General features: G+C 34.2%; 1 pseudogene; it reads left to right on the top strand.

Moving 5' to 3' along the window:
• The window catches only part of LOC149580172 (mitochondrial carnitine/acylcarnitine carrier-like protein pseudogene), a 64,902-nt pseudogene extending 45,109 nt beyond the window's left edge, over positions 1-19,793 (top strand).
• The last annotated feature ends 805 nt before the right edge of the window (positions 19,794-20,598 follow it).

A 20,598-nucleotide genomic window follows, 5' to 3' on the forward strand; every position in this document is an offset into this window, starting at 1 on the left:
TGATACTAGAATCAAAGAGTAACATTTGACCCTTAGGTCATCTCAAATGTAAAGCATCACATGAGTAATAAATATCTCTCTAATTAGAAATATAACAAGGTAAATGTCCGCAACACATAACCAAAGAATCCAACAAGAACAACCTATTTAATTACTTAAGCATTTAATAATGATTGATTAAACTGCATTAAAAAGGAACTTAAAACTCATAAGCAAACATAGTCATAAACATGATAAATCACTGCTACAAGAACCTAGTCCAGTGTAGCATGGTAATAGAACATAGTGCAATCTCTACACACATCTCAGGGTAATCACGGAACAACCTCATGATACCACATCAATCTTGATAACCACTGGCACAAATGTCAGTGAACCAAAAATTACAACATAATCTCATAGATCAGTCAAAAGCATAAACAAAGCAACTGATACAGAAACATAAATCCAAACACCTCGACAGTGTAGACCACTCAGGGTCACAATCATGACCCCATCTCAACAAAAGATCAACAAGGTTGCATCCATCAAGATGAATTACAAAATTCAAATGGGAGAGGCACTACATCATCTTCCCTAAAGACTAGGCTTACTCCTGGAAGATTGCAATCCAAGAATAGAAACCAAAACACACAAGAACCAAAATTCCAAAGTGAGCAATAGGAATGACTCAAGAAACTCTCCACAAGTCAAACCAAATCACTCCAACATTCTCAAACCATCACGTTGACCCCCAAATAGGTTAACTACAAGAGAATGGGTGTCACATATACACAAGGTCCACCAACTAGGAACCTTCTATATGCTAGGAAAAACTATCTAGCCATAAAATCAACAATACAAGGTAAGGAACAAGCCACTCTACCTTGCAAATAGGTGCCCAACAAAACATGCATCTACCAAGTGATCACAAAATCAGGTCAAAACACTATGCACTTCTAACAAAAGTTGGAATCATGGGGAAAAACCATCGCAAAATTCCCAAGAATACTATCATGTCACACATGATCATTCTAGAATCCATGTAAACTCACCCTTAGAACAAAGTAGATGAAAGTTTACCAACAAAAAGACACATTCCAAAAGACTACTCACCACCAAGCATAGGAGCACGACACCTCTACAAGGCACAAAAGCTCAACTACCACTAGAAACTAGGGTAACATAACCCAACCAGACAAGATATCACCTTCTCACAATGTTCAAAGACTTTTTTCAATGGACACAATCATGTAATGTTTGCATACCAACTCATAAGATGGTAACATGTGTCCAACAATACCATGTCCCTCTAGCACCATGCTAGGAGAACTACACCCAATCTACCACTAAACTCAATCTCTAGCCTCAAGTCAATAGTTAAAGGAAAAAATTGACTGAGACAATCCACATGAAGATAAAAGCTTAGGGAGAAGGGTACTACAGAGTATTAGGACTAAGAAGGAGTCTCTCTCTCTCAACCTCTACACTAACCAATCCATGATGCGTTAGGAAACTCACAATTCCACCAACCATAAACATACTCACCTGAAAACACTAACTGAGCTAGTGGCATAACCACACTAGCCTACTCTCATAAGAGAGAAAAGGATACAGAGATGCACCAAAACAACATCCAAAAAGGAGAATCTAGACTCATCAAAGAACTAAGTCACTCCCAAATGACAAGGCAACATCAACCCTAAGCAAGGAATACTCACAAACCACACTTCACCTCACAAGGGTGGTACAATGCAATATGAAACACAAAAACTCAAGCATGAACCCCAACAAGTACCTAGTAGATTATGAAGATAAGATAACTCTTCTATTATGAATAAAATGAAGAGTTAAACTTCTCCAATGGCCATAAATATGATATATCATGATTGAATTGGCCTCTACTTGAGAAGGTACTCAAAACAATGATCAACAACTCCAAAAGCCATAGCTTCATCTATAGACTCAGATTGGCTCCATCAAAAAAGGGCCAAAAAGACAATGACAAAAACTACAACAAGATGGAGCTTTGAGAGACCTAAGACCCAAGATCTGAGTCACCACTCAAAACAAAACCACAAAGGCAAAACAACAGTCTTGGCCACCAAGACAAGCAATAGACAAAACATCCAAATCCACACAAGAGCACACATGCCCAGAACAACATAAGACATGGAATGAAAGGTAATTCACACATTGAAACCATCATTACTTTCCTTTCATAATTTCATTAATGAAACATAACATAAGCACTAATGCATAATGAAACTGAAGGATTTCAAGAAAGGGTCCAAGAGTCACCATAAAATAAGTACATGCCTCTCAATTTCTTTCAAAAATAACATTAAGTTCAATCACCATTTAAACCATTCAATTACAATATCAACTTTAAATCTAACAAAGACACACTAGCATGTTCTCCATGATATTATCCCTTGAATGTACTACTAGAGCTTCAAGATGAACATGATAGAGTCACAACACACAACTGGGCAACAGTAAAGCAAATCCAAAATAGTCATCATGAAACAAAATCAAAGATCCCAAATGGGGGAATTATCAATTCCAATAGTGAATACCAAAAAGAGCTCACTTCAACAATAAGTCAAATGTGACAATTGTCACAAAGAGAGCGATAGATAAAATTTGATGACTACTCCAAGAGAGGAAAATACTGAAAACTAATGCTAGCCCAACAACATGAGGAAAGTACCTCTAGCCAAATAAAATAAGGCATCAAAAAAATCACATTATAGGTGATGATTGAGTACAGTCACACTAGGGGGATAAACCACCACACAATGCTAAGGAATACATCATCCTAGCATCGTTAGAGAACACACTCACACACATCGATCAATATCCCATCAATAATCTCATGCATACGTAGAGAATTATAATTTCCATGCAATGCAACATTTAGATATCCATCAAATTAATACAATTTTACTTAAGCTTAAGAAGCAATCAGATTGGGGACTTAAGCCATTAACCCAAGGATATAATGTAAGACTTACTACTTTGCAATGATTCACAATAAACACTATTTTCAATGAAAGGAACCATTTCATTATTATAAAAAAAAAATAAAGGATCACAATAACATTCATCTATAACTTATAATTAGGAGAAAAATAGGAAATCAATCAGTGGCTCCATCCAAAAAGGTTCACACACGCAACCAACCAAACAAGGCACATTGATTTCGCTAAAGAAACTAGGAAGACTCACTTCCTTCACACATCAATCTAGTTGTATCTATTGGACAAGAAAGTCCATCATGAGTAGATACCAAAGCAACAAAGATCACGAGTTCTCACCAAGACACTCGCTCTTAATCAACACAGCAACAATGACATGGGCAACATAAACACAGAGATCCCAATGTTTGAACATGGGCTCTGATACCAGATGTAATGCCCCACCTAGAGATCCTTGGAAACAAGGATTCAAATTAAGCCAAGAATTTTTTTTACAAGTACAAATGCACATGACAACATCATACAGGGATCACAATGATCACAACGGAAGACTTCACCACAATCTTGGCAACCAAAAGATCTTCGAATACCACTACCGACTAACACACACAAAAAAAAGCCATCAACCACCATAACAAGATGAGGGCTCAAGAAATGACCACTCATCAACAAAAAACCAAGCTAGGGTAAAATGTAGAATCCTAAAATTTGGCTAAGCCTGAAATCTTGAAGCCCTAAAAATTGGCTAAGTCTGGATTTCTGAAGCCTTGAAATTTCCTAAAATCTATAACTTATCTCTGAGAGGTTTGAAACCTATCTCAAAAGATTTGTCGCATATATTAAAATATATCTTAACTATAAGAAACTAAATATATGTCAACTTATACTTAAATGATATATTTTAAACCCCAAGAGACTAAAACAGAAACACGAAAATTGGAGAACAAGAAAAATCGACAGAATTCAAAATGCAACAACATAGGGTTGAAGAACACCCAAAAAGGGTATCCAAAACAACTCTCAAGAAGTTAGGATCACGAAGAAAAGAGCTCACTATTGGTACGCGCAAGTTTTTTACAAAAATCGTATGACACTTTTTACTAAAGGAGGGCGACACTTCTCCTTAAGGCATGCGACACTCTTCCAGTGTCGTATGACACTTCTCAAGAAGGTGTGTGACACTCTTCCAGTATTGTACAACATTTCCCAAGAAGGCATGCGACACTTTATAGTGTCGTACAAAATTTCTCGAGAAGGCATGTGACACTTTACAGTGTCGTACGACATAGTTTGCATGGGTGTGTGATACATTTTTAATGTCGCACCATGCTAAAAAAATGTCACCAAAAGAACATGAAAACACTTCTAGAGGCATAAAGGACCAAAATAGAGCAAAGAACCTCCACACCAGGGAGTACCAAATCCACAAAGGCTCAAGGAATGAACACTTGAGTGCAAGAACAACATAGAAAGAAGAACATCTAACCATCTAAACTACAACAACAAAGAACACACTGAAATAAACATCGCAGAGAACAAAAGCAACATCACAATGAACAAAAAAAAATCTCAGGAACAAAACAACCAAATTAAGTATGTGGATCCTCCCAATCGTCAATAGCATCATAAGACCATCATAGGTCCTAGCCATCCCCCACGCGTAACATCCCAAGCCACTGACCAAATCATCAGTATTGTCATAATAGGGATGTCATTACTAAAGCATGCAACAATATAATCATAAGAAAATCTAACATGCTAGTAGTAAAGCATAAGATAATCCTATAGTAGATAACATCACCTATCACATGCTAAACAACAGTAAGCAACAGATATACTACTAAATCAAATAACATTATCTAATCATATGCTAAACATCATGATAAGGGAATGTGTCAAGTAAACTAACATCATCTAAACATGATATACAAGAATTCCAATGAAATCATAAATCACAAGAAAGTATACTTCAGAACCCGAAGTACCAAGTGAAAACATCCAGCAATGATCGCACTAGGACAAGACTGTGTCTATACACCGATCCCTAACAGTGGTGAAGGTAGCTATGCCTCCCAACCACATGGAACCCATAGGTCCACACCTACCATGCTGATGGAGATAAAGATCCAACCACAAACACACAAAACAACATCCATGGCTAACACTCACGCTAGACAGTATGATAGCTGCAACCAAGAACCTAAGATAATGCAAGGAGTAAAGGTCCTGGTCAGACACTCAATAGGCTACTAAGTAGGGGCTGACATCATGGAGAGTCGCTTGGCATCCAAAAACCCAAGCTATTATAGGCAGCTACTCTTCTCGACAGAAGATGAACAACCTAGGGCAGCAACTCTTCACAACGAAAGGCACACAACCTAGGGTAGCTACTCTTCTCAATAGAAGGTGCACAACCCACACATTTTATTATCTTGTATTTATTACCACCCAATTTTTAAATTTAATTATCACTTATATAAAACTTCTTCTCCCAGCTAGGGAATAGTCACCAGGTTGCAGGATAGAAGCCCCTCCATATGCTACCCTACCCTACCCATGCTCATCCTACGGCAAGTGCCTATGGGCATGCATACTCCCATCCTAACCCCAATGATCATAACTTCCAGCAATCCATGGAAGATCGAGCCTCGCAAGTCACCCAACCAATGTACATGCACGTACTCGTGTGTGGTGCACCACCATCATGAAGATCATAACACAAGGACAGGAATGAGAACACAATGCAAAGAAAACACCCAACTAAAAGTAATACAAGAAGGATAGATTCTACATGAATCCCAAGCTAATAAAACCATACATCATAAAATCACTCAACCAGCCTCAATCTGAGAGTATGGATTCTACATGAATCCCAATGATTTAACAAGACCAAAGTTCATGAACTTAATCAATCGACCTCAATCTAAGAGTATGGATTCTACACAAATCCTAGCATCCATGAAACAATGCAAAGGTCTAAAAGAAATAATAACAATAGGTATAAAATCACTCAACCGAATAGAACATCGGGAGTACATATGCAACATGCATCCCAATGCAACAATAAAAGTGCATAAGTGGTTTGACTAATATCCAAACAGATCATCCAAGTCCACGATTGACATTGTGTTGAGAAAACTTGGAAAAATAGGGTGGCATGCAAAATGAGGTAAAAACTCCAAATTTTGAAAAACTTTAAAATTAAAACCTATTTGGCCTTTGGGCACAAGAACCCCAAAAATCCAAAAATAAATGGAATCAAACATCCTATACAAAAATGGCCAACATAACGGTGCAAAATCCCAAACCCTCATCTCGAAAAAGAAGAAAATGTTCGTACCCGCCCAACCGAGTGGAACTAGCATACAAAAATGAAGGGGAACACTAGTTCTCAGCTTGCAAACAAATGGCTACCAAAAATAGAAGTAGAAATGGAGTAGAAACAATAAAATAGGAAAGCCCTACCTCGCAGCCAAAAGGGCAAAATGAGAATCTGAACCAAAAAATAAATATCCCACAAAAGTAGCTAAAAATTGTGGTAATCCAAGGTTTCCCTGAGCTGGATCTAAAGAGCCCAACCTTGCAATGATCCCATGCCCATAGCTCCCACAATGAACAAAATAGTAACTCTTCATGAAGATGATTTTGGGTTTTACTCTCCAACTTTCCAATTTGAAAGTGAGAAGTGAGGAATTAAATTCCTCTTTGGATATTTATTCACTTTTTGAGTGAATAATCAATTAGGGAAAATAACTAGCCAACCTAGTTAAACCCCAAATCGACCCAAACAAAAAATAGGCTATTCTGATAAATAGGAATTCATCTATGGTAAAGTTGCTAAAAATTAAAATAAATCAATTAAAAAGTTTGAAAACCCAAAAACACCAAAAATCACCTAAACAACTTTTGCTACAAAGCAAAACTCTAAATGCATAGACACACTCACTAGTCTAGTCACAAATGCAAATGAGTTCAGATTTAATAATCACTGAAAGGTTTAATTTAAACATTAAATTAAGGGTACATTGACCATATAAGAGCAACATTGGTAAAATATGAAAGGTTGAATCACTAACTCCATGTGCCACTGCCAGGGATATAAATCCTGCACACTAAACAACACGATCAAGTGCAATTGCATATAATAACATAGCCAAAGCAATAAATGCATTAAATCACCTAATTTAACCATTTAATTAATTATATTAAAATAATCTATGTACATCACTCACGCTCGCATAAAGCATAACAACGTAGGAATGAAGTAAATAATCATAGCATTAAATCCATCAAATAACATTATCAGAGGTATGTCCAAATACTAGATAACCAAATATCATCATAAAAACACACTATCATCTCAAAATGACATCATCATGCAATATGATTAACTGAATAGCATAGTAGTCTAATATCTATGGTACTAGAATCAAAGAATAACATCTGACCCTCAGGTCATCTTAAATGTAAAGCATCACATGAGTAACAAATATCTCTCTAATCAAAAATATAACAAGGTAAATGTCTGCAACACATAACCAAAGAATTCAACAAGAAAAACCCATTTAATTACTTAAGCATTTAATAATGATTGATTACACTGCATTAAGAAGGCACTTAAAACTCATAAGCAAACACAATCATAAACATGACAAATCACTGCTATAGGGACCTAGTCCAGTGTAGCATGGTAATAGAACATAGTGCAATCTCTACACACATCTCAGGGTAATCACAGAACAACCTCATGATACCACATCAATCTTGGTAACCACTGGCACAAACCTGAGTGAACCAAAAATCACAACATAATCTCATAGATTAGTCAAAAGCATAAACAAAGCAACTGATACAGAAACATAAATCCAAACACCTCGATGGTGTAGACCACTTGGGGTCACAATCATGATCCCATCTCAACAAAAGATCAACAAGGTTGCATCCATCAAGATGACTTAGAAAAGTCAAATGGGAGAGCCACTACAATTTTAGTCCTCCATTCTTCTTGGCCTTCACACATTTCAGCTTTGATAGCTTTTTCACCCTTCAAGCATTCATACCATTAAGCCTTCTTTCTTAACATGCCAATACAAAGTCTTCTCTTAGGTCACTTGATGAGCAAAACCCTTGACTTCTTATCTTCCTTTGGTTGTCACACATGACTAACCATTCCTATAAATAGGAAATTAAGATCTTTTGCCACTCATTCTCCATTGTCCAATTTAGGGTTAGGAAAAATTAGGTAGGATACAATGAATCTACCCCATATTTCATATCTCTTCTACAAACTTCTCCTTCAATCCTCTTTGAATTCTCCTTGAAATGGTTTACCTTGAATTCTATGCCACCAACTATCTTCCACCTAGTTCACATAATCCTAGAAAACAAACTTGTCATCTTAGATCCATCAAATTGACAATCTTTCATATAATGTAGTAACTCAACATTAACTTGATTTTGATGCTTGGCACAAACTATTTTTCTTGATATCCTTTATAAAATCACTCAACACGAAATAAAGTTTTCTGGTGCCCAACATCAATTAAACTTTACTCAGCATCCATTATTTTTCTTAGCATACAATAAAATATGCTTTTACTCAACTTTAATTGGTTTTTTTCTCAGCTTGTACTAACTTTTCTCGACACCTACTATCCATTCGATCAAGCTTGGTAGACAACTTTTGTGTAACTTGTTCTTCTAAACTTTCTTAGTGTGACTAGCATTGGTAACCTTAAGTAGATTATTAATACATCATGTTATCACTATCTTAACTGATTCTTGTACTTCTTTACATAATCATAACCCAACCTTTCCTCTAGGTGCTATTGTTACATCTTTTGATCAAATCTTCTTTATCAATCAAGTGATAGTACTTAAATTATATTAGTTATCTTACTAGAAAATAGTAGGTTTCATAGTAATGACAAAACAATGATTGAAACATATAACCTCCCTCTTTACAATCTCTTTTCAATCTATTATCAACATTGGAATTATTTATTTTGGTGACTGATTCACCCCTTCCTTCTCTATTACTTCTTGCATTTCCAACAATAGGTTATCATTTACATGGTTTCTCTTTGGTCTTGGTTATCTTCCTAGATGCTTTATTTCACTTACAGTATATTTGAGATTGGTTGGAGATTGTGATCATTGGTTTGTGTTCATTTATGTCATGTGAGAGATGGCATGGTTATTCCTTTATCTCTTTCCTTTGTTGGTTATGGAGAACCTAGGAGAGCATTCGAGACTTGTTTTGATATTTTTTATTGTAGATTTTTTGTTAATGTGTTATGGTTGTCCTTGATACTACATAGATTCACTTATCTGAGATGTTGTGAGTGGATTGGTTATAGTTTTGATATTATTGTTTGCAGTGGGAGCTTCTTGGTATATATGTGGCAAGTATTGTTCTTGAGGCTTATGATTGTAGGTTATAGATTGCATATGTTGATGATGTGAGATTCACTTGGTATACCTTTGGAGGTGTAGATAGTTGGATGAGGTTGGAACTTATTGTGGGTGTCATTTCAGCTATTAATTTTGACAAGTATCGATACATGTGATTACCTTCGGATTAGGTGTTTGTGCTTAAAATTTTAGTTGGTACAAGATTTCATGATCATCTTATATTATAGGTTGGGTGGCTTCCTCTTTGAATGGCTTCTATGTATGTCTGGCAATAGTGGCATAATAGGAGGTGGCTTTATTTATATTTGAGATGCTAGATACTTTTATTTTGTTGTGGGTACCAATATGTAGCACATGGTGTACTTTGATCCATGATAGTGGATGTGCTAGGAGGGATTATTTCCTTGTTCATTTATGTGGCTTTAGATTGACCCTATGTAATGTATACAACAAGTGGTAGATTGTTAAGATTATGTGTGTGGCACACATTGTATAATATTGTTTGTATTATATTATATTATTTTATTATATAATGCTACACCTAGGAGCATCTAGATGGATGTGAAACATGTAAAGATTCCCATGGGATATACTTTATGAGTTGTATTGTAACATTGTGATAATATTTTATATGATTATTTAATATTGGGGAAAAGAAATTAAATTTCCAATATCAAATGTGGGGTCAATGGGTTAGGTAGCACGTGGTTTATGTAATACCACTTGTTGGTTTTATGGGACTTGCTACTATATAAGCAATCACAAGGGTAATTGTAGAGACCAAAAAAAAGGGCAAAAGGCAAAAAGGAAAGTCAAGAAAGACAAGGATTGACAGGTTATCCAAGGGATAATTTGTGAGGGTTAGAAGCATGGCATGGGATGTATGGATTCATTCTTGTTCACATGGATTTCTTGGTTGTAGCTATCACTTTAAAGGCTTCCATGATTGTATTACAATGGTATTTTTGTTAAATAATTCATGGTGATGGATACTTTTGAAGGATGGATTTTTCCCTTAATGAGGGTTTCTTGGGGTATATCTTGTGTCACATTTTTTGTGGGCATGTTTTCTATTCTCTTACATGTGGGTTCTAGTTGTATATTTATTTCAAATCTATATGGGTTATGTGGAAATGGTAATGTTTTTTGGTTGCAAGTTTCCTTACAAGGATAGCTTTACATGTTACTACTATTAAACCTAAATTTCCTATCTAGCATTCATACTTATGTTACTCCTATTTTGACTACTTTGGTTCATTTTTCTAATCCTCCTACTATTAGTCTTCCCATTTCTTCTTTTTCTATGACTATTCTGCTTGCTTCATTGCCAACTTCACAACTTTCATACAATAGTGTTCCTTTCACTTATCCTAAATACTTCTACTGTGGTTCCTAGTGATCCATGTATATCACCTCCTATTCTATCTAATTGATAAACTCTTCCTACTGTATCAAATGTGTCTATACCACCTATTTCATCTAATGACTCCACTATGCTTAGCCTTGCTTTAACTATTTCTTCTTTGCAACAATAACTTTTTTTCTTTACTCAATATAATTTTAATATTTGTACATATGATACAAGTAGTCTTTTTTCTTTTGATGTTATCTATACCACTACTCCTCAACAAGTTGATATGCCTCACCTTGAAACTTATAATAGTAAAGAGGATCTCATGACTCATCTTAAGAATTTCCAAGTTCTACGTAGTGATTATGCTTATGATCATAAGATTTTAGCTAAGTTATTTTCTCACACCTTTTGTGAGAAATATTTTCTATGGTATTTCTCTTTGCCACCTTATTATATTGATTCCTTTTATAAAATTTCTAATGTCTTTATCCAAAAATTTCATAATAATATTGGTCCTTTAGTATCTCTAATTGATTTGATCCATTGTAAACAAGGTCCTAAGGAAAGAGTGACTAATTTTATTGGTATATTTAAGCATTTTCATGCTCTTATTTCTTATATTTTTCCTAATATTTATATTCAACATATGTTTATTGTGAATTTAGAAGAATACATTAGGGATAAGGTTTTGCTTACTAAATTTACTTCCTTTTCAAAAATTTGCACAAGGATTTATCATTATTAATTACAAGTGAGTCAATTTGAGAGCACCACTCCAATTGATCTTGTACCTATTGATAAGAGTGATTTCGCATCTAATCATAACATATTCCAGAAACCTATCAACTATGTCAAGATTGACAAATCCATGAATATAGTAGATGAACAAGTAGTTGTTATATATCATGGTGTCCCTACTTCTTCCTCCCCTTTTTGGATGAATCATAAGTTTACTCCTATTTCTAAGTCTTTACATTCCATTATGGGTAGGATGGGTAGTGCTAATATGATTAGACTTCCTCCTATTAAAATGCTTCTTTCCTCTACTACATCAAGTCTACACTTTAATTCTAAACCATTTTTTCAATATCATCATTAGCCTAGACATTATACTAAGGTATGCTATACTCTAAAACATAAGATTCAAGATTTGATTGATTATACTGCCTTATCTATTGATATTAATGACATTGGAAATAAATCTATGGTACCTCCTAATCAAAATCTTCAAATCTATATGAATATGGTAGGTCAACACACTATTAATACCATTGTTCAACATTCCTCTTTTTCTTCTCATGCTTTGAATGTTTCTTGTGATACCTTATGGAAAGAGAATGACAATACTATTAATATTTTTGAAGTTAAATTTTAACTTCTACCTCAACCTAAAAAAGACATTCTCTCTACATCCAGTGACCAACCTAAGCCTAAAACTAATTATAAGTATACTAGAGACCTTTCCATTCACTAATTGATGTTGGTATTTTCAAGGCTCCTAATGGTCCTCTTTATATTGCTACTTAGATTGCTAAATATCCTTCTTATGGGTGTGTTGGTCTAATTTTCACAAAATAAAATTTTGTAAATTCTAAGTAAAATCAAAATGAATTCTATGTCTTGCATGCTAGGGTTTTGTTTTTCTATCATTGAAATTGAAAAACCCTATTAAACCCTAAGCTTTGTGCCTAGTTACACATGTTAGGCCTTGTTCTTTTTATTCTTTTAATTGGGCATGAAGTTGTTTTGAATTTTGAATTCCTTTGGGATCTATTTGAGTTACTACTTTTCTAGTGCTTGTTATCGAAGTTGTTTCCACTGTCTAATCTTTATAAGATCTTTGGTAGTTGTTATGTCACATAGAGGAAGTGCAAGGTTTTTAACCCATGTAGCATAGTGACTATTGCAAAATACAAGGACAGTGTCAAAAAGTGGAAAGTGGGTGCCAGAATCTTGATTGATTCAAACTTTTCTGTGATGTGATTGATGTCAAAATTTTCAATGTCAGAGAAGGGAATAGATGGAGTTCTATACAATTTGCATCACCAAGTTTTAGTATTTTTTGGCACATTGCTATGTCATGGCTGAAAAATGTAAGTGCCCTACTGGTAGTGGCATAGTGCTTTACCAGAAAATAGAAAGGATGAAATTTTTTTGAAAAGGATGGGCACCAAAAAGTCTTAGTTAATAATATAGTTCTGCACTTTCAATACATTATCAGAGGCATTGATTATAGTTGTCATGATGGAAACATGGAGATCTTCTCAATACCAAATTTTTAACAGTATTAAGGAGGTCACTATGTCATGATTGGGAAAATAAGGAATCTTGTTGATAGCGACATAGTGCCTTGATGGAAAATAGGAATGTGAAAACAATTTAAAAGGTGGGTCCCAACAATCCATTCATTAGAAATAAGCCACAAAATCGCCTTGACAGGTTGGTATCCTTCAAAGAAATGTGTATGTACCAATTTTTTTAGGAATATGGGAGATTGATATGTCGCGATGGAAAAGTCCTTGTTTTTTGCTAGTAGCGACATAGCGTCTAACCTAAAAAGATGAAACATGGCAGAGCCCAGTCCTATAATGTAATAAAGAAATTAAAATATTGAATTATTTGATATCTTGTTAGGATATTTCCAAGTTAGATAGTGACATGGAACCACACCCAAAAGAAAAGGGCAGATAAAAAATTGTGATCATTGGATTAAAATTGGATCAATGATTATTGCCAAGTTGCTATGGAAAACTACATACTATTTATTCAAGATGACATGGAGACTAAGGGAAGAACATAGGGACCCACCATAGTTAATATAAAATCAATGCAAATTCTTCTCCATCAGATCAAGTTTAGATCAATGGTAGTCGCTTTATTGTTATAGGGAATTGCTCATTCTTTAAGCATAGCAACATAATGACTATAGGAAGAAAAGGAGGGACACACCACAGTTGTATTAAATGATAAATCAAATGCTTGTTGTCAAATTGAAATGAAATCAATGATTGTTGCTAGGTCACATAGACAACATGCTGACTTTCTATGCATAGTAATGCAATGACTTGGCAACACGTGTCCTCGAGAACTAGTGGGTCCAGTTTATATCGCCAACAATGAAGGAAAAGTGCATGTGGAAAAATTTCATTGGATTGACTTCCAACATGTTAAATGGAAAATGAATCATTCCTATTTTCACTCCTAAATTATCAAATATTTTAGGATCAGTAGTGCAAGTTTGAAGGTAGAAGGTGGTGCCACTTTGTTTCCCTTACAGTTCATTAATGAGGAATGAAAGCTTCTCATATGAGCAAAAAAAGAGTATATTGCAGAAATTTTTGCCATTTCCATCTTACATGAACAAAATTTTAGGTCTACAAATAAGAATTCATTGAGAATTTGTGTTGGACTGGATCGAAATGTGAAAGAATTTCCCTTTGTTAGCAAAAAATTGTAGAATTACTGAGAAAGATAAGCAAAGAATCAAGTCTTGTGCACCATACTTGTCAAAGTAGTCTATTTTTCTATAAATTGTATTCATTATGCCTCTAAAGAAGTTTTTCTTTGGTTAGGAAGAATATTTGGCTAGGAATATCCATGATGATGTTCTTGAATTACTACCTAAATCCACAAATGAAACTATTAAAGTGAAAAAGTTAAACTCATTAAACCCTACACTCAAAATTGCAGATGGGTTATATGATAAGGGGAATTGGGTTAGGGATGCCAAAACTTCCCAAACTAGCTTTCTTTGTTTAAAAAATAGTTTTTAGAAAGGAATTTATTTTCCCCTCATGGAAATATCTAGAACTTTGATTTGGGAAAGCTAGTGGTTCCTAGTGTCTTTATGGATTATGACCTCTTACAGGCTATTACAAAAAATCATGATTCAGCAATTAGAGTAGTGAGAAGAATTGATGGTGATATTCTAATCACAATCATCCCTAAGAAAACTTGAGAGGTATTTGGCCTAGAGCCACTGACAAAATATCATGTACCCATTGACCTGCAAGAGTTAGAAAAAGAATATTTATCAAAGAAGGATACAATTAGGTAGGGTGCACTAAGGGCACATATAGGCACAATTGGAAAATTTTCAGCAATCATAGCCTCCTCTAGGGAACCTTTCAAAAAGGGATACTTCACTACCAAAGCTATGGCCACATACAAGACTCTATGTAGAGTTTTTGGTGAAGATGAATAGAATGTTATGCCCATAAGTTTTATGTATATGATCACTCAAATTTCTTCTTTTGGTGTTGATGTTGTTTTTTATTTTGCCTCTTATATAGTAGAGGAAATTCATAAAGGCCTAGTGGGGATTACAAAAGACAAGATAGATAAAACTTTTGGTTGCTATTCTTTGCTAATGCATATGTTTTTGTTTAAAGCAATAGCATATTTTGGCAAAGAGATGAATCTAAATAGAGAATAGGAGGGATAAGCACTACCAGTTCAGCTATGGAGTGTAGATGTGACATGGGATGTGGAAAATGTTAGTTTTGTCATATTTGATAGGTACTTTACTTCAAAATTGAGGTGCCTTTTATTAAGTGACAATCCCAAAGTGCCTAAGGCAATGGTAAATCTTATCAGGCCCATGGATAATGCAACTAGTTTGAAAGTATCACATAATTGGTGAGACATTATCCCATACTTTGTTTCAACTATTTTTAGGATTTATGGTTTCAAAGGAACTCCACATGTATTGCCCTACTAGGTGTTGTTAAAGGTAGGGGTAGCTAAGTTTTTGTGGCAGCTAGGAGGATTGGAGAAAAATTATTTGGTGAAAAGAGGAAGAGGGTCAATTTTCCCAACTTGTACTATAGCTCACCAATTTGTGATTACAAAAGGTATTTGGCTATCCCTTTATAAAATACTAGACTAGTATAAGATGGCTATGTCTCATTCCCATTTTTGTGACACTGAGGGATTCTATGACTTTGTTTTTAGGCATAGAGCTAAGCTTGATAAAATAAAACATGAGCCATATTACCCTGAGCACATAATAAGAAATGAGGTCTCCTTGTAGGAAAAAGAAACCAATAAAGAAAAATGGAGGGTTTTCTCAAGGGTTTTGGAGTTTATCCATTGTTTTGATGGAGATTATAGTCCTTTGGATAATGTGAGCATAGAGGTAGATAGAATCAATAAACTCATGATTAATTTTCTTGAAATAATGGAAACTATGAATGGGAGAAAACATTTTTTATTAATGCTTATCCAAATAAGGCCAAAGAGGTTATGAGGAGATTGGCATTGGCATTCACTCCCAATGTAGGGGTAGGACAATTGATTATCTAGAAAAGGTTAGGTTATAATGTGATACAAAATAAGAAAGCCATTGTGGATAAGGGTAAACAAATAATAGGATCCATAGTGTTGTCTTGGAAGAGAAACTTGATGAGCCCTCCCCTAAGAGGGAAAAAAAATAAAAGATCAAGGTCCTCAAATTGAGGAATACTCACCTACACAATCATAGTGATAGAAATACCATTATTAAGCTATAAATCATGCAATAAATATATTTCATTTTGTTAGGTTAGAGAGACCAGTATAAGTTACTATCTGCAATGATTCACATTATCTTCAAACATTTCCTAGTATGCTTTAGTCATTTGAATCCAAGTATACTTTAGGATCTTTGATTCAATACATTTGTAACTGGGAGAACAAAAATGATTTTTTATTTATTTGAGTTATTGGAAGTACTACAGTAAAACAATATTTAGACATTTTATTTTTGTAAGAATCCATTGTAGCATCTTATGTACATCATTCAAAGGCCTAATTCCTATAAGTTATGTAACTGATCAAAAATTAAAATATGACTCCAAATCTTGATCTCGAAAGAAGTAATCATCATAATTAGATGCTAATACATAGTCAAGCCATAGAAGCTCTAAAATATATCAAATCAAAAGAAAAAGAAAGGGAAATAGTAGAAAATCATTATGAGACTAAAGCCATATAGTGTCATTAATTGTATTTTTCCTATTGTTCTCTTTTGATTCCACATTCTCACCTAAAAAAAAAGCAAGAAATATTGGCTTTTCAAAAAAAGAAGCTCAGGTAAAGGAAAAAAGGAAGTTCCCATTTTAGAGTTAGTATTAAAAAATGACAATGGTAGTAACATTTTGATAATATGAAACCCCAAAAAATGGAAATGCCAGCAACATGTTGAAGGAAAAACAAATGAAAAATGCAATGCCTAATAGGCAATATTTTGGTAACAAAATTATTGATAAAATCAAACTCACTCACTTCATAGCTATTGCAATTTATCATCACCAACATAACTTGGGAAGGCTATAAAATGATAGGCATGCAAATTAGAGATCCTTGTAACCTAGACCTCTAATGTAAGGTGTGCTCTATACAGCCATGATAGAACCACTAGATGGAACAATGAAGTAGGTATTGTAGACACTACATTTGTGTTTCTTGAAAAAGGTACTAACTTTGTGAGTTATGGATCATGAGATTCACATTGAGCTCCAAATTTTTAGGTTCCAATGCACATGTAATAAACTCAGTCTCTCTCCATACAAAGTCAAAAATCCAAAGTAGATACTTAATCATTGAGATATCATACGGACTAAAAATGGTGGTCAGATACAACAAAAAATAGCTTAATCTTTACCTTTTTGTGTTGCAACCAAAATAAAAATCCAAAAAGTGTGATTGTATCTTGACCTTATGCATCAGTATGAGACATTAATAATAAGTGCACTAAATACTAATACATTTGCACCTCTCGCAAAAATTGGAAGGGAAATAGAATAATCAAACATTTAATTAGCATTTGTTAAAGTAATATTATGTGAATACAAATAGGTAAAAATAACAATGGCAAATAAAGACAACAAGGTAAAATTATAGAAAACAATAAAAAAATAGGTGATAACCATAGCTCAAAATCTAAAAGCCCAGGTAATAAAGTTAAAGCGAGGTGTCTAATTGTTGCCCTCACATTTCAAAAACTTGTCAAGAGAAGAAATAGGAACCTACAAATTTTTGAACCCAAATTTTAACTTCAAATCTTATGTAAACAAATGTCTATAACAAGGAATAACAAGGAAAATTTGGCTAAAAATTTGATGAGAAGGAAAAAAATGGTACAATGCATTGACAACAAATATAGTTTTTAATGCAGTAAATAGAAAAGATGATCACTAAATTGGCTCAAGACTAAAATTACTATAATGATAACTAAATTGGCTCAAAACAAAAAAAACTGTAAAGATGAGATAATGTACATACCTATGGTTTTTTCTCTTGATAGTCCACCATGGAGGAACTTTCAATTTTAAAGAACACAAATTCCTATCTTGATAAAGAGCTTATATGTAATGCTTGAATTGCCTACAAATTTGGTTCTGGGAACAAGCATTTGGAACTTTTAAGTATTTTATAAGTAAATATTTGAGAAGAAGCATGTTAGATGTGCAAGAGGTTGTGTTGAAACTTGATTCCAAGGCTTGAGATAGAGACGCTGATAACTATTGCCCAGAATGAAATGTTGAGAGATGAGATGCCAATAGAGGGAGAAGAACTATTTGAAGAATTACCAAGAATACTACTAGTCTATTGCAAGCCTCTACAAGTGTATTGTTCCTTTCATAGTCTCTGAGTCACTTGGTGTAATAGAGAAACATGGCTATGGTTATAATACAAGTGTCACAAGCATGCAAAAGCTACTTATGGTAAGCTATTAAAAACACGTAGAAGAAACCAAATTTATAGTATGAATGATGTTCATATTCGCAAGCATAGTATTGATGAGCACATGCTTAACTATAGACATTTTTTTTTTCTTAAGTAGTGACTATGGAGTAGGTAAATTTGCAGAGTCAGCCAAGGTAAATTTGCAAAGTCAGCCAGTACCTCCTCTAGGCCAACCTCAATGCTATGATGGAACCATGGATACTATTTGACAAACAATTATAGCAAAGGGCCTGTGAGGCCTGTACAAAGGAATGAGAGCTCCATTAGCTACAATGGAAGCACTAAATCTAGTTCTCTTTATTGCAAGAGGGTAGATGGAAGCCTTAGTTAGAACAACATCTAGGGTTCCTCTTCCTTTGGAACAATAGATAATTTGTGGAGTAGGCGCATACATTGTTGTGTCAATGCTAGCATGCCCAACTAAGCTAGTGAAGTGTAGATTGCAAGCTCAAAGTGCTCATGAAATAGGAGAAGCTACTACAGTTGCCACTACTAGGAAAAAGAGAGGTAAAGGATTTCTTTTCCAATTTTTTCATTTAGTAATTTCTCTATACGCTTCTAAGTTGCTAGCTTTGAAGTTAAATGTAGCTCAATTGGCTACATTTGTAGAATAAAAAATTAGGAACTAGTGTAGTTGTATTGTGATGTGATTGGTGTAAACTTCACCATTCTTGATAATAAATGATGGAGTACATCAGCAAGCTTCAAGAATTGAGTTGAACTATTGAGGTTTTCTTTGTATAATGGGAAATAAATCTACATTGTTAAGCAATCAGCATGGTTCATAGAAATCTTGAGATTTCTTTTAAATTTCAAACCCATTAGAATCAACCTCCCATTGCATGGAATCATGGATTAATCCTTAATAGTTCCATGCAATTCATTTGTACATCATTTGAGCCTTGCTATGCACCTAGTAATATATTATTGGTAAATCATTTATTTTCCCTTAAAGATTAGCATATAATATTTATATTGATCCCTTCCAAATTATTGTAAAATAGGTGCACCCACGGCAGTAGCAACATCCATCAAATACAATAGACCAATTAGTGTAAAAAAACATGTTTTAAAGTTTAAGGGAAAGATTTTAGGACTATTTAAGGTTCTCACTCCTACTTTAGCACTAGAAGTGCCTGGAAATGTAGTTATGTTTAGTGTTTATGATGGAATAAAGTAGTATTTGGCTAGAGGATGGGATACTTCTCGATTGAGCCAAAGTGCTCCCCTTACATTAGGTGGGCTTACTGGTGTTTCTTTCTAGTGTATATCCAACTAATTTTGTGAAGAGGATTATCTAGGTTGATAATTACCACCAACCAAAGTTATCCAACTAATTATGCCTACAAAAATATGGAATGTGCACTCATAATAGAGAGGACAAAGAGATTATCCTCAAGACCATGATATTGATGTTCAGGCACATAACATATCCATATCAAAAAATTTATCATGCAAGGGATGCAATATAAATCAATAACTATGGAAAAAGTAACAATTTTGATTTAGAGTGCCAAGTTGTCAATTCAATGCTAATGTTCTTCTTTTATTATCCACTCCTTTCTCTCATTCTTTTGAGTGGTAAAGTCCCACTTTCAATGGTTCTCTTCTGAAAGACCACCCTATAAGAATGCAACAATACTATGAAGCTTTTAAGTGTCAATTTTAAGTCTGGTAGGAGTTCAAACATATGAATAAATATGTCAAAAAATGGTAAAACTCTAGAATCCCCAAAAATACCATCCTATAAAGCATGTACAAAGAAGGATTAGTCATACAATTCACTGTACAATATACCATTGATAAATGTAATAGAAGCCTATGCTACTTTAAAAGTCCACTAAGTTTTTATCTCTTTTTTGAAAAAGTAGAAATGCATATTCATTTATTGAAATTAGATATACATTGAACTCTGTTCGGTGGAACAAATTTGAAGGAAAGAACCAGAAAAAGAAAACCTCTGAATATGGCTCCCAAAACAAACTAAAATCTAAGAAAGATTAGAAAGATTAGATGAGGAAAGCAAGGAGTTCAAGCCTCACTTCATGCTGCAAATGGTTATCAGCAATGGCTTTGCTAGCAAAAAAAATTGCAACATTATTTACTTCCCTAACACAGTGTTTAATCTCACATTCTAAAAAT

The sequence above is a fragment of the Cupressus sempervirens genome, chromosome 1 (assembly GCF_028749045.1).
Source record: "Cupressus sempervirens isolate cs-2001-9-10 chromosome 1, ASM2874904v1, whole genome shotgun sequence".
Classification (NCBI taxonomy): domain Eukaryota; kingdom Viridiplantae; phylum Streptophyta; class Pinopsida; order Cupressales; family Cupressaceae; genus Cupressus; species Cupressus sempervirens.